A 15,495-nucleotide genomic window follows, 5' to 3' on the forward strand; every position below is an offset into this window, starting at 1 on the left:
ATGTGTCCGTCAGCAGGGGTCATAGGCTGCTGGGCTTCAGCTAGGCTTGGATCCGGAAGCACTGCTCGGCACACTCTGGCTGTGTGGCCTGGCTCTCCACACCGGTAACAGACAAAGCTTAGATCCTGGCTTGCTTTACCTTTTGCTGGACGGACTGCTAATGGGGAGGCAAGGGATGGAGAGGCCATTCTCATTTCTAGTTGGGACAGCTTAGCCATTTGTTCTTCCTGAATGAGGGCTAACTTTTTAACCATTTCTGTCAACTCTGATATTTCAGATGTGTGCTTTGGCCTGTCCATTTTGGTGTTTCCACCCCCTCCTGATGTTATGTGCACCTGAGCATATGTTTTCTTTGCTTTACTCTGCATCTGGAACTTCTTAGTTTCTCTGGCTAAATTTCGGAGCTCTGCCTGCAGCTCTCTGAAACTCAAGAGCCTGGGTGCCATTGGTGCGATTCTTGTGTACACCTCCTCGTCGGTAAGGCCCCTCATGAACTGCCGGGTTAGTTTGCTATCTCAATCCAGGAAGGGCCTACCTCTTTGCTTCTCCTCTACCGTCCGCAACTTTGCCTCCAGTGCTATAGCATAAGAACAGGCAGACTCCCCTGAATTCTGGCTCCGCTCATAGAAGTCAGCCAGAGGGTCTAGGGAGCCTCGTGTGTCACTGTATTCCGCCCTCAGTTCCTCGAATGCTTTCTCAGGGGTCTGATCATGGGGAGGTAGGTTAAGGATGAGATTTCGAGCTTCACCACCCAGGTGTCGCACAACAGTGGAGAAGCGAAGGTGCATTGGGAGCTCTATTGCCTCCAAGAGGTACTGCAAGTCGCGAATCCAGTCTTCCACCAGTATCCTACAGTCTGGATTTCCCGTGAAGACTTGAACATTTTTCACCTGATGAGTTTGCATGAAACCGCCATGGGCTGCCATGGGAAGGCACTGGTTGGCGACTGCTTGAGCAGAAGGCCTGAACTGTGTCACATGTGGGTGGGCTGACTGGCTGGCAGATGTAGGTGGAGGGACAGCTTGAGAGAGAGCATCAACATGCACGTTAAGGTGGGAAGGGGGAATCGGTGTCTGTTGAGAAGACAGTGCAAGAGGAGCATCAGCGGTTGCCTTGTCTGACGCTACCTGAGGGCCGTGTAGAGTCATGCAGGGAACCCATGCATTAGCAGATGGGGGCAATGGGGTGGATCCACTATAGCCTGGAACTCGAGTGGTGTGAAATGTGGCTTCGGGGGAATACACTTGAAGGGCCTGCCCAGAGATTTCGTGCTTAACTGTAATATTCGCTGCTGGTGGCCTCTGAAGACTCGGTGCAGGCACAGAAGGGGGACACGAATAACTAGAGTAAGCCTGGGGGCCGGGCCTAGTCGGCTGGGCTGGATATGGTGTTGCAACTGGAAGGGGTCTGGGCGACTGCTGCTCAGCTGGCATCTCAACGAAACGATGATGTGTAGAGCTTTGCCAAAGTGTGGCTCCTGAGGGCCCATGGCCACTGCGTTTGCGAACAGAGGCATCAACCGACCTATCTACCTGGCCACCTGTTCTTGCATCTGGGCTGTTGTCGAAACAGAGTGACGGTACCTGCCCTGAGGCCCCAGTGCCTGGCAGCCTTGATGCATGGGCTGGCGTCACGTATTGGTCAGCATAGAGCAAGTTCGTTGGGGGTGGTGGAGTATGTCGTTCTAAGGGCAATGGTGGGTAATTTGTGGCATGCTCAGCTGGCGGTAGGAGACTGGATGCACCGGAAAAGGAGCTATGCATGTTTTGAGTTGAGTTTGCATAGGCCTGCGACATTGTAGAATGTAAACGTGTATTTACTATGTGCAAGCAGGTTAAATGGCAGTGTAATTGGATTGTAAGTAGGTGTTATGTAAAATGTTCCAATCTTGTAGAAATAAGAAAAGAAAAAAAAAAAAAATTATTAAATAAAAAAAGTAAACTATATATTTCGATTAGATTAGCACTGGGACATATACAACCAGTTTATCCCAAAACCTTATTAACTCATAAACTAAATTGGCTTGTCAGTTTACACCTAAATGCCTGTTGTATGTCTCAATGAATATCAAGTAGTTGCACAATAATCTCGGAAAAATTACTTGAATCTCAATAGGCAAAAAAACAAACAAAAAAAAAAAAATCCTTTGTTATCAATCAACCATCAAATATGTTTTATATAACAGCAAATCACTCAAATTGAAACAGCAAAACAGTTCAGATTCCCAGCAGGCTCTAAAGGATATAGCGGTGATGGTAATGCATCCCCAAAATCATCAGTTTGGTTAAGAATTCAGTTTGCCTATTACACAGAGTTCAAACCACTGGCTGTAGAATTCTCTTCCTCTTCGGTCTAGTGGTGCCACGATCCGGGTCACGGCACCAAAGATGTAGCCCTCTCGCTCTCTGCGTGCTTGCTGGCCTCTAGCACCACTGCTGCTACTCTGCGCTGTGTTGTGTGTGTTCGTGGGTGGTGGTAGAGAGGAGACGCGGACACAGAGGGGTTCGGGATCGTGGCTTGACCGTTTATTCCACAGCACGGCATCTATAGTGTTGATAACATGAACTCACTTAAGTTTTAATCTAGTAAAGTACATTTCAATGCACATTCAATTCAATAACAACCTCTCACGGCTTATATTATCATGCATAGCTTTGCATCAGCCACCTCGTATTAATCACACTCCAAAGAGAGAACAAAAAAAACATTTTAACTCTCCATATTACTCTGCATTTAGGTTTTTTAGCAGTTTAGAACACAAAATATCTCAATAGACAGAACTTTAGAGCGATAACAACAAAGATACTTTAAATTGAAATTTCCACAACTATTTCCACGTCTTACCTATAGTGTTGATAACATGAACTGAAGAAAAGATGGCGCACTACACGCCTATCAACACTACGGTACATCACGAGGCTCAAACAGCGCTAAAAACACTTGAATCTACCTTAACACAACAGTGTCATAGCGACATCTTGTGGACAACACAATACACTGCCCTACACTAACATTGTGGAGCTGTTTTATAATTATAGATTTAATTTTAGAGAAGTCTTGATGATTTGAGAAAGCTAAATTGATCAAACATAGGCTGTGATCAACTCGCTGTCTGCCGCTGACCGCTTGGTCGTTACTTTAAAAAACAAAAACTTATATTTAACAAATAAAAAAATTGCTCCAAACGTTTTTCTAAATTAACTTAATAAAATAACGAAACGAAATACAATCACTTTGCCATTTCATACAAAACTGAACTATTTTAATAGCTGAAACAGTAGTAGATAAGCTGTTTTGGGAGAAGGGGGAAAAAAGACGGGCTCGGGTCGGACTCGGGCCGAGAATTCTGATGAGCTGTCGGACACGGGCCGGGCTAGGGCCTGAGCGTCTCGGTTGGGGCTCCTTTTGCCTGAATTACTGCAGCAATGTGGCGTGGCATGGAGTCGATCAGTCTGTGGCACTGCTCAGGTGTTATGAGAGCCCAGGTTGCTCTGATAGTGGCCTTCAGCTCATCTGCATTGTTGGGTCTGGTGTCTCTCATCTTCCTCTTGACAATACCCCATAGATTCTCTATGGGGTTCAGGTCAGGCGAGTTTGCTGGCCAATCAAGCACAGTAACACTATGGTCATTGAACCAGCTTTTGGTACCTTTGGCAGTGTGGGCAGGTGCCAAGTCCTGCTGGAAAATGAAATCAGCATCTCCATAAAGCTTGTCAACAGAAGGAAGCATGAAGTGCTCTAAAATTTCCTGGTAGATGGCTGCGTTGACTGTGGACATCAGAAAACACAGTGGACCAACACCAGCAGATGACATGGCAGCCCAAATCATCACAGACTGTGGAAACTTCACACTGGACTTCAAGCAACATGGATTCTGTGCCTCCACTCTTCCTTCAGACTCTGGGACCTTGATTTCCAAATGAAATGTAGAATTTACTTTCATCTGAAAAGGGGACTTTGGACCACTGAGCAACAGTCCAGTTCTTTTTCTCCACAGCCCAGTTAAGATGCTTCTGACGTTGTCTCTGGTTCAGAAGTGGCTTGGTAGCCCTTTTCCTGAAGACGTCTGAGCGTTGTGACTCTTGATGCACTGACTCCAGCTTCAGTTCTCTCCTTATGAAGCTCTCACAAGTGTTTGAATCGGCTTTGTTTGACTGTATTCTCAAGCTTGCGGTCATCCCTGTTGCTTGTGCACCTTTTCCTACCCAAATTCTTCCTTCCAGTCAACTTTGCATTTAATATGCTTTGATACAGCACTCTGTAAACAGCCACACCTTTCAGTAATGACCTTCTGTGACTTACCCTCTTTGTGGAGGGTGTCAATGTTCGTCTTCTGGATCGTTGCCAAGTCAGCAGTCTTCCCCATTATTGTGGTTTCAAAGAACAAGAGATACCCAGAATTTATACTGTAGGGATGGTCATTTATTCAAACTCAAATGTAAATATTCTAATATTTTGAGATACTGATTTTTGACTTTCATGAGCTGTAAGCTCTAATCATCAAAATTAAAAGAAACAAACATTTGAAATATATTAGTCTGTGTGTAATGAATGAATATAATATACAAGTTTCACTTTTTGAATGTAATTAGTGAAATAAATCAACTTTTTGATGATATTCGAATTATATGACCAGCACCTGTATATTATGTTAACAAAAACTTTTATTTTGGATGTGATTAATCGAGATGAATCGTTTGACGGCACTAGTGTAAAGGCATAAACGAGAACTGATGTTGCAGCAGAAAATAGACAATTGCTATACAACATTTTAATCATTTTGACAGTTTTATAAATACATCTAGTACATTTTTTATATACACATCTCGGAAATGTTTTCATTCATGAATGTATGAGGTACACTGATCTTCAAATTATGATTTTTAAAACATTAAAAACATGGATTTCTGTGTGGAAGAAGCAGATTTGCCAAAATCAACAAGAAATCAGTTTACTTATTTTTTACAAATTTGCACATTTAAGCATCAATATAAGTAAAGCAGATGTCCTCCAAATTCTATCTTTGAAGCCTTAAAAATGCGAAGTGTTGTCCAGGGCCGGTTCTAGACATTTGGAGGCCCCCCACCCCCAATAAAAAGCACTTGAAACAAAAATGATTCCTAACCTTTTTATTTATACATTTCATTTTTAAAATCTGTATAGTTTTACTTACGTAGTACCAGTCAAAAGTTTAGACATTCCTGTTTTTAATATTTTTGAAAGAAGTCGCTTATTCACTTCACTTTTCACTTTATTTTTTATTTGGATGGGAAAATGCATATTGATGGACATCCAATGACGTAAATATGCCGGATTTAGCACAGTGTTAATAATAATTTTTTTTAAACTATGCTTAAATAAAGTACTTGTTATTCTAATTATTTTAAGATGTACATTTTAAAATTCCTATGCATAGACCTTCCAAAGTACTTGTTATAATTGTACCCATTTTAAAGGGCATATTTTAAAGTGCCTATGCATAGTTCTTAACTAGTGTTCACAGTTTTGATTGATATTCAGCCATATTTTAAGTTGTTTCTTAAACAAAACAAAAGTGGGGCTACCTCTAATTACAGTTGGTAGAGTGTTCCAACTTGTACAGCCTTTAATAGAAAGGACATTTTGTGCAAAAAGTAGTCTTTCTAAATAGTACTTCACAATCCACCCAAATTGTTGACCTAGTACTAGTCTTGCTCTTTTTGATAAAATCCCCCAGAGGCGGTGGGGCCATTCCATTAATTGATCTCTCTCTCTCTCTCTCTCTCTCCTAACCCTAACCCTAACCTAACCCTAACCCTAACCCTAAATTTTTCACTCTTTGTTATATTGCAGCCATTTGCTAAAATCATTTAAGTTCATTTTTTTCCTCATTAATGTACACACAGCACCCCATAATGACAGAAAAACACAGAATTGTTGACATCTTTGCATATTTATTAAAAAAGAAAAACTGAAATATCACATGGTCCTAAGTATTCAGACCCTTTGCTGTGACACTCATATATTTAACTCAGGTGCTGTCCATTTCTTCTGATCATCCTTGAGATGGTTCTACACCTTCATTTGAGTCCAGCTGTGTTTGATTATACTGATTGGACTTGATTAGGAAAGCCACACACCTGTCTATATAAGACCTTACAGCTCACAGTGCATGTCAGAGCAAATGAGAATCATGAGGTCAAAGGAACTGCCTGAAGAGCTCAGAGACAGAATTGTGGCAAGGCACAGATCTGGCCAAGGTTACAAAAAAAAATTCTGCTGCACTTAAGGTTCCTAAGAGCACAGTGGGCTCCATAATCCTTAAATGGAAGACGTTTGGGATGACCAGAACCCTTCCTAGAGCTGGCCGTCCGGCCAAACCGAGCTATCGGGGGAGAAGAGCCTTGGTGAGAGAGGTAAAGAAGAACCCAAAGATCACTGTGGCTGAGCTCCAGAGATGCAGTCGGGAGATGGGAGAAAGTTGTAGAAAGTCAACCATCACTGCAGCCCTCCACCAGTCGGGGCTTTATGGCAGAGTGGCCCGACGGAAGCCTCTCCTCAGTGCAAGACACATGAAAGCCCGCATGGAATTTGCTAAAAAACACCTGAAGGACTCCAAGATGGTGAGAAATAAGATTCTCTGGTCTGATGAGACCAAGATAGAACTTTTTGGCCTTAATTCTAAGCGGTATGTGTGGAGAAAACCAGGCACTGCTCATCACCTGTCCAATACAGTCCCAACAGTGAAGCATGGTGGTGGCAGCATCATGCTGTGGGGGTGTTTTTCAGCTGCAGGGACAGGACGACTAGTTGCAATCGAGGGAAAGATGAATGCGGCGAAGTACAGGGATATCATGGACGAAAACCTTCTCCAGAGTGCTCAGGACCTCAGACCTCAGAAGGTTTACTTTCCAACAAGACAATGACCCTAAGCACACAGCTAAAATAACGAAGGAGTGGCTTCACAACAACTCCGTGACTGTTCTTGAATGGCCCAGCCAGAGCCCTGACTTAACTAGATCTTTGGGGTCAAGTTGTGGTTTTTTAATGAGGGGCTTAATAACAGCCAATTTGAAGGTTTTGGGGACATATCCTAATGACAATGATGAATTAATAATAGCCAAAAGAGGATCTATGACTTCTGGAAGCAGCTCTTTTAGTAGTTTAGATGGAATCGGGTCTAACATACATGTTGTTGGTTTAGATGATTTAACAAGTTTATACAATTCTTCCTCTCCTACAGTAGAGAATGAATGGAATTGTTCCTCAGGGGATCTATAGTGCGCTATCTGATGCGATACTGTAGCTGACGGCTGCAAGGATACAATTTTATCTCTGATAGTATCGATCTTGGAAGTGAAGTAGTTCATAAAGTCATTACTGCTATGTTCTTGGGAAATGCCAACACCTGTTGATGCTTGATTTTTCGTTAATTTAGTCACTGTATTGAATAAATACAGAGGGTTATGTTTGTTTTCTTCTAGAAGAGACGAAAAGTAATCAGATCTAGCAGTTTTAATGCTTTTCTGTAGGATAGGGTACTTTCCGCCAAGCTAAACGAAATACCTCTAATTTAGTTTTCCTCCAGCTGTGCTCCATTTTCCGGGCTGCTCTCTTTAGGGTGCGAGTGTGCTCATTATACCACGGTGTTGGACTCTTATCCTTAATCTTCCTTAAGCGTAAAGGAGCAACCGCATCTAAAGTGCTAGAAAAGAGAGAGTCCATAGTTTCAGTTACATAATCAAGTTGTTCTGAGCTATTGGATATGCTGAGGAACTGAGATAAGTCAGGGAGATTATTTATAAAGCAGTCTTTTGTGGTAGAGGTAATGGTTCTACCATATTTGTAACAAGAAGTTGGCTTTACAGCTTTAGCTATATGGAATATACAGGAGACTAGATAATGATCTGAGATATCATCGCTCTGCTGCCAAATTTCAATGCCACTGACATCAATTCCATGTGACAGTATTAAATCTAGAGTATGATTTCGACAATGAGTAGGTCCTGACACATGTTGTTTAACACCAGTTGAGTTTAGAATGTCTATAAATGCTGATCCCAATGAATCTCTTTCATTATCAACATGGATATTAAAATCACCAACGATTAGGACTTTATCTGCAGTCAGCACTAACTCCGATAGAAGATCAGAAAATTCTTTAATAAAGTCTGTATGGTGCCCTGGTGGCCTGTATACAGTAGCCAGTACAAACATCACAGGGGATTTATCATTAATACTTGTTTCTTTGGATAACGTTATATGAAGCACCATTACTTCGAACGAATTATACTTGAAACCCGACCTCTGAGAGATACTGAAAATATTGCTATAAATTGTAGCAACACCTCCCCCTTTACCTTTTGGACGCTGTTCATGTTTGTAACAGTAATCTTGGGGTGTAGACTCATTTAAAGTAATGTAATCATCTTGTTTTAGCCAGGTTTCTGTCAGACAAAGCACATCTAGTTTATGGTCAGTGAACATATTATTATTATTATTATTATTATTATTATTATTATTATTATTATTATTAATTTATTTATCAGGGACAATGCACAAAAAACATTAATCTTACGAAAAGATGCTTTGTACCAGAGTTAGGAAATGCTAATTTCCATCTGCTGTCCCCGGACAGGTGCACATACTATAAAAACATTACATTACAAATAACTGTCAATAGTACTAACAAATACATGCAATATTAATTGAACAGTGATCATTTAAAACCAATAAAATGTTGAAATGAAAAACTAATCAAAAAACCATCACAACCTAAAATGTGTACAACATAGTCAAAAAACATTTACTTCAATATTACATTTACATATCATATCATTTACAAAAAGTGCTTTTGAAGAAAGGGATCTAATATTCAATAAGTCAAGCTTTATCATGTGTTTATCTGTATTATATCGGTTTTTTATTTGTTGAACATCAATTAAATTGTTACTATTACTTTGGTTTGGATGTTTTCTGTATTTTCTAGTTCAGGGAACAGACACAGTCTCTATAGAGTGATATCTAGGTGAAGGAGTCTCTATGTGCTGAGAGTTAACTGACTTTGGTGACATGAGGCGGCTAGCAGACGATCGGTTTAGCCAGTCTGTCTGCTTCCTGGCCCGGGCTCCAGTTAGTCAAGTTTGAACTCTAAGACTATGTGCCATATTTCTAGAGAGAAGAGCGGCACCACCCCAGGAGGGATGAACACCATCTCTTTTCAACAGGTCAGGTCTGCCCCAAAAATTCTTCCAATTGTCTATAAAGCCTATGTTATTTTGCGGGCACCACTTAGACATCCAGCCATTAAGTGACGACAGTCTGCTATGAATCTCATCACCCCGGTAAGCAGGGAGCGGACCAGAGCATATTACAGTGTCTGACATCGTTCTTGCAAGTTCACACACCTCTTTAACATTATTTTTAGTGATCTCCGACTGGCGGAGTCGAACATCATTAGCGCCGACGTGGATAACAATCTTACTGAATTTACGTTTAGAATTAGTCAGCACTTTTAAATTTGCCAAGATGTCAGGCGCTCTGGCTCCGGGTAAACAATGGACTATGGTGGCTGGTGTCTCTATTTTCACGTTCCGTACAATAGAATCGCCAATAACTAGAGCACTTTCATCAGGTTTCTCAGTGGGTGCTTCACTGAGTGGGGAGAACCTGTTTGATGTTCTGATCGGAACGGAAGAGTGGTGTTTTGACCCGCGACTAGGCCGCCTCACTGTCACCCAGTTGCCCTGCTGCACGGGCTCAACCGGAACCGAACAATGTACAGGACTCCCTGAGCTAGTCGCATCCAAAGCAGTATCTACAGCCTTCACATTCTTACTGTCCTCAACTAAAATTTGGATGCGTGTCTCTAGTTCTAAAACCTTCTGTCAGCCTGACTATTTCCCTGCATTTATCACATGTGAATCCCTCGCTGCTGACAGAGACAGATAAACTATACATGTGGCAAACAGTGCAAGCAACAATAGCAGGAGAAGAAGCCATTACTCACCGTGATTGATGAATGATACCAACTTATCTTACCACTTACCACTGTTGTTTGATGATCTCGTGAAAAACGGAGCGAGAGAAAAAAAAAAAGAAATATAATAATAGGCGCGAATAGAAACGCAAATGGAACCGCGAGTGACAAGCTAACGGGCTAACAAGCTGCACTCGTGGTTTTTAAAAGCGAACGATCAAATTAGTTAGATTAGTTTGAAAGATAACACCAGAAATATGGTGGGAATTAAGTTATATACTGTATTATCACTTTAGACAAGAGGGAGTGAAAGTAAGATAGAGATTCAATAAAAAGCGAAGGTACACAGAGCTACAAACACAAACCTCTCAGCAGCACAACAGACTGAAGCAATCTGACATTTATTGCTCAGTCAGCTTGGTTCTGGGTCTTGTTCTCCATCACTGCACAGGCCTATTCATGCTGAGACATGCAGATAGTTCAAAGTTTAGTCAACCTTCACTGAATATTATATAATCAATCAATGAACATTCTATTAGTTGTCAAAATTAATTAATTGCAACAGTTTTGTCAAACCTAAATCCAGCTCTGTACAAACTTTTGAATCCTCTTTTGAATCCCCATCTGCAATAATGTGAAAAAGGGCGGAAGACAACAGCACATACCTGTTAGAATGTAAAATGTTAATTTATGTATTTAAATATCGTTTTATTTTCATACTTGAAAATATGCGCTAGTTTTTCATTAATTTCAATAATTAACTGTGCTATGCTCAAATTGAGCCTACTTGTGCATTAAATTACAAATAACAAAATTACATATCATATTGCGCCCTATTGTGATCTCGAATTGCAGAATATTTCAGTACATGCATTTGAGAGACGTTCTTAAGTGATTGAGACTAAATTCAGACTAACAAACCTACAGCAGCAACAAGTCTGTGTTGACTGAATATATTTGGCAGCTTAGATAAAACTTAAACGATGTAGTTATTAAATGAAATCTAAAAATATTTCAAACTATTGAATGCATTATTTAATTGTTATACTATTAATATTTAACTTATTTAATTTGTATTTAACTATATAGGTATTTAAATAATTCACTGTTATAGGCTGTTGTCTGGGCTTATTTATTTATTTTTTTAAATGACCTGTGACTTTGTGACTTCCTGCACTTGCTATACTTTATACTTCAGTGTGGTAAAGTACTAAACTTTGTTATAATATTCATTTTATAATAAATGCAAAAGCAAGACATGAAAAACTAGGGAGTTGAAATGGTAGCTGCAGCCAATGAGTGATCCTCTGGTGCCATCTCCTGGTTATAATGGTAATTTCATATCATTTTCATCTTAAAAAGTCTTTATTTTCCACCAAGAAACACATTTTTGGTACATTATTTCAGGTCGTCTTCATGAATGAAAAGTGAACCTTTCAAGTGAACACTTTACTGCACAGCTGTAGAGTTGAGAAGTAAAAAAAGGCTTTAAAATGTTATAAGATTTTAAAAATGTGTTCATGGCTATAAAGGTAAGATATTGATTATCAAGAATACCTTAATTTTCTAGCGATTATCGCCGATTTGATTGCATAGATAATATTTAAACTAAACTGAGCTAGACAATGACATCTCTGAATTAATTAATGAAATGCCTTTAACTGAAAATTGAGTGTTTAATCTTATCATTATACATTACTGACACTCTGTCCTCCAATTTGATACTGTTAAGTGCTTTGCCACAATCTGTATTGTTAATTACAGACCGATCTCAAATCTCCCTTTTCTGTCAAAGATACTAGAAAAGGTAGTATCCTCACAATTATATTCCTTCCTAGAGAAAAATGATATCTGTGAGGAATTCCAGTCAGGATTTAGATCGTATCATAGTACTGAGACTGCTCTCATTAGAGTTACAAATGACCTGCTTCTATCATCTGATCGTGGTTGTATCTCTTTATTAGTTCTACTGAATCTTAGCGCCATGCTCGACACTATCGACCACAACATTCTTTTGAATAGACTACAAAACTTTGTTGGCATTAGTGGAAGCGCCTTAGCATGGTTCAAATCGTACTTATCTGACCGCCATCAGTTCGTAGCAGTGAATGAAGAGGTATCATATCGATCACAAGTGCAGTATGGAGTACCTCAAGGCTCAGTACTAGGGCCGTTACTTTTCACGCTCTATATGTTACCCTTGGGAGATATTATCAGGAGACATGGTGTTAGCTTTCACTGTTATGCTGATGATACTCAGCTCTATATTTCTTCGCGGCCCGGTGAAACACACCAAATTGAGAAACTAACGGAATGCATAAAAACTGGATGACGAGTAATTTTTACTGCTAAATTCTGAAAAACAGAGGTGTTAATTATCGGACCTAAAACCCCACATGTAATAACCTAGAACATTATCTAACACTTGACGGCTGCTCTGTCAATTCTTCTTCATTAGTCAGGAACCTAGGTGTGCTGTTCGATAGCAATCTGTCATTTGAAAGCCATGTTTCTAGCATCTGTAAAACATCTCAAAAGCATATCTAAATTGCGACCAATGCTCTCAACGTCAAATGCAGAAATGTTAATTCATGCGTTTATGACCTCAAGGTTAGACTATTGTAATGCTTTATTGGGTGGTTGTTCTGCATGCTTGATCAACAAACTACAGTTAGTCCAAAATGCAGCAGCTAGAGTCCTTACTAGAACCAGGAAATATGACCATATTAGCCCGGTTCTGTCGACACTGCACTGGCTCCCTATCAAACATCGGATAGATTTTAAAATCTTGTTAATTACTTATAAAGCCCTGAATGGTTTAGCTCCTCAGTACTTGAGCGAGCTCTTATCACATTATAGTCCTCCACGTCCACTGCGTTCTCAAAACTCTCAATCCGTATCCGATCAGATGGTGGATCAGCACCAAGAGATGATGTCTGCAGCCCTGATCGTCAGCGGAGACCAGGACATCCAGATTACCCCCAGAGACATATCCCCAGCGAAAACCTTGATTAAACACAATAAAACTAAAAAATATAACAAAATAACTAAAATATGATAAAATACCTAACTACATAATACTACTATTGTTAGAAATTGCAACAAAATTAAAATAGAAATAGAAACTTTTGAACTGCAGGTTTCGTCTGGTCAGAGGAGACCTGACCCCCGACTGAGCCTGGTTTCTCCCAAGGTTTTTTTCTCCATTCTGTCACAGAGGGAGTTTTGGTTCCTTGCCGCTGTCGCCTCTGGCTTGCTCAGTTGGGGACACTTAATTTCTAGCGATTATCACCGGTTTGATTGCACAGATACTATTTAAACTAAACTGAGCTGGACAATGACATCTCTGAATTCAATAATGAAATGCCTTTAACTGAAAATTGAGTGTTTAATCTTATCATTATACATTACTGACACTCTATCCTCCAATTTGATATTGTTAAGTGCTTTGACACAATTTGTATTGTTAAAAGCGCTATATAAATAAAGGTGACTTAACTTGACTAAAGCTAGAGTGAGCGCTTTTATTATTATAAATACCTGAAGGTAATACAAAAATAATACAAAGATGGTCATATTCATTCAGGATTATCTGATCTAATTCACAACCTCACAAATTCTCAATTACAATTACGTACAAATTAATTGTATTGAGTTGTGTTTTAGGCACTAAAACAGTCCAGTATAGTCAAATACATCTCTATATTGAAATAATGAAGATTTCTGTGCCACCCCTATGAAAACATCCTGGCCACTAACGAAGAGGACAAATATCAGTTCATTTACGAGCATCTCTATTGCTCAAAAAAAAAAAAAAAAAAAAAAACACGTTTGTGAATATGCATTTGGGAGAAACTGAGAAGATTGTAAACAAGGATACAAACTAGACACCTTTCACTGAAAAATGCCGTTTTGAATTGAAAATAGGTCATCTGTGTGATTCAAGTAGATCCGATGAGTTAAACTCTTGCTACTTTATACTTCAATACAAAACAATGCTGCATTTTGACAACAGGAGATTTTTAAATGCTATAATTGTGATTTTATAATATAAATCCATTAACGAAACATGTGGAAATAACTATAGCCTTTTACAGAGTGGAAATGGTAAATGAGACAATAAATGACCCTCTGCTGCCATCTAGTGGTCATAATTTTAATAGTATTTATTTTTCTATCATGTGAAATCTTGGCAGAAATCTTCAACTTAGCATGGCAAATTTTCCATGAATTATCTCTATAAGTAAAAATTTTTAAAAAATCCAAATGTTCTTTAAAGTAAATTTTATTACAGTGTTCTCACTTTATATAAAAATATGCAAAAATATGACTAACTTTGATGCATAATATATGTAAGGAATAAACACCTCAGCTGTGCATTATTTTTCTAAAAATCCAACGGCCCGTCGTCAATTATTCCGCTTATACTACGGTTTCCACACCTCAAGACATCGATCAGATGATATATTTTAAGGCATTCGTCCGGTATTTCTACTTAAATCTCTATTGTGAGTAGGATTATTTCTTCCGCATCTCATCCAACGCCTCCGTTGCTAATTCCTAAACGTCAGTTTAAACCTAGTAACGGAGGCTTGAGCCGTTGATAACAGATTAATGCAGTTAATACAGTTAATAACTAAGTTATGAGAGAGAGAGAGAGAGAGAGACTGCATCCCAATGTGCATACTATCCATCCTAAATTCTATGTGATATAAGTAATTTTCAATACTATTTAGGGCAGATAGGGTGGATAGTATGCACATTGGGACACAGGGAGAGAGAGATTACCTCTGTGCGTCTCTCAATAGTGTTCGGCAGCAATGTCTCTAGTTATAGTGAAACTTAGTTCCTTTTGTTCACGAATAGCGCTGTTGTTGTTAGCTCGCTTGCGAGAAATCATGTAGTTTTTAAGTTGTTTACTGATAAAATCGTCAGAGTAGCGCTAACAACATTAGCGCGATGTATGCTAGTGTGTGCAAACTGTAACTGTTATGTGTGTGCGGTCTGTGAGGGAGAGAGAGAGTATGTGCTTTCCGTACATAATAAAGCGTAAGTTTGTGGCAAAAACATGGACATGATCTGTCCTTTTTATCCTTTTATTTACTATATTTATTTGCTTGGCCAGTGTCGTTGTGGGTTTTGGTTATTTTGCTGTTGTAAGACTTTGAAATAACAGAAATCATTTGGCGAAGTGATATGGTCATGTAATGCGGTCAAGAGCTGCCTGGAACTACGTTTCCCTGAAAATAATTGCACACCTCAGAACGTTCGTCAGCCAATCAGATTCAAGCATTCAACAGCCCCGTAGTATAAATAAATAAATATGTATATATATGTGTATATATATATATATATATATATATATATATATAATTAAAATTACTGTACTTAACTAAAAAGTGAGCAATATTACATGTGTTTGAAAATAAAAATGAATTAAAAAAATGTGTTCTACTGTCTGGGGTCCGCCATCGGGAGCAGTGTTGCCAAGCCCCTCCCTCAGAAAATCTCTAGAACCACCCTCAAAAGTCTCAAAT

The sequence above is a fragment of the Onychostoma macrolepis genome, chromosome 03 (assembly GCF_012432095.1).
Source record: "Onychostoma macrolepis isolate SWU-2019 chromosome 03, ASM1243209v1, whole genome shotgun sequence".
In the NCBI taxonomy this organism is placed as follows: domain Eukaryota; kingdom Metazoa; phylum Chordata; class Actinopteri; order Cypriniformes; family Cyprinidae; genus Onychostoma; species Onychostoma macrolepis.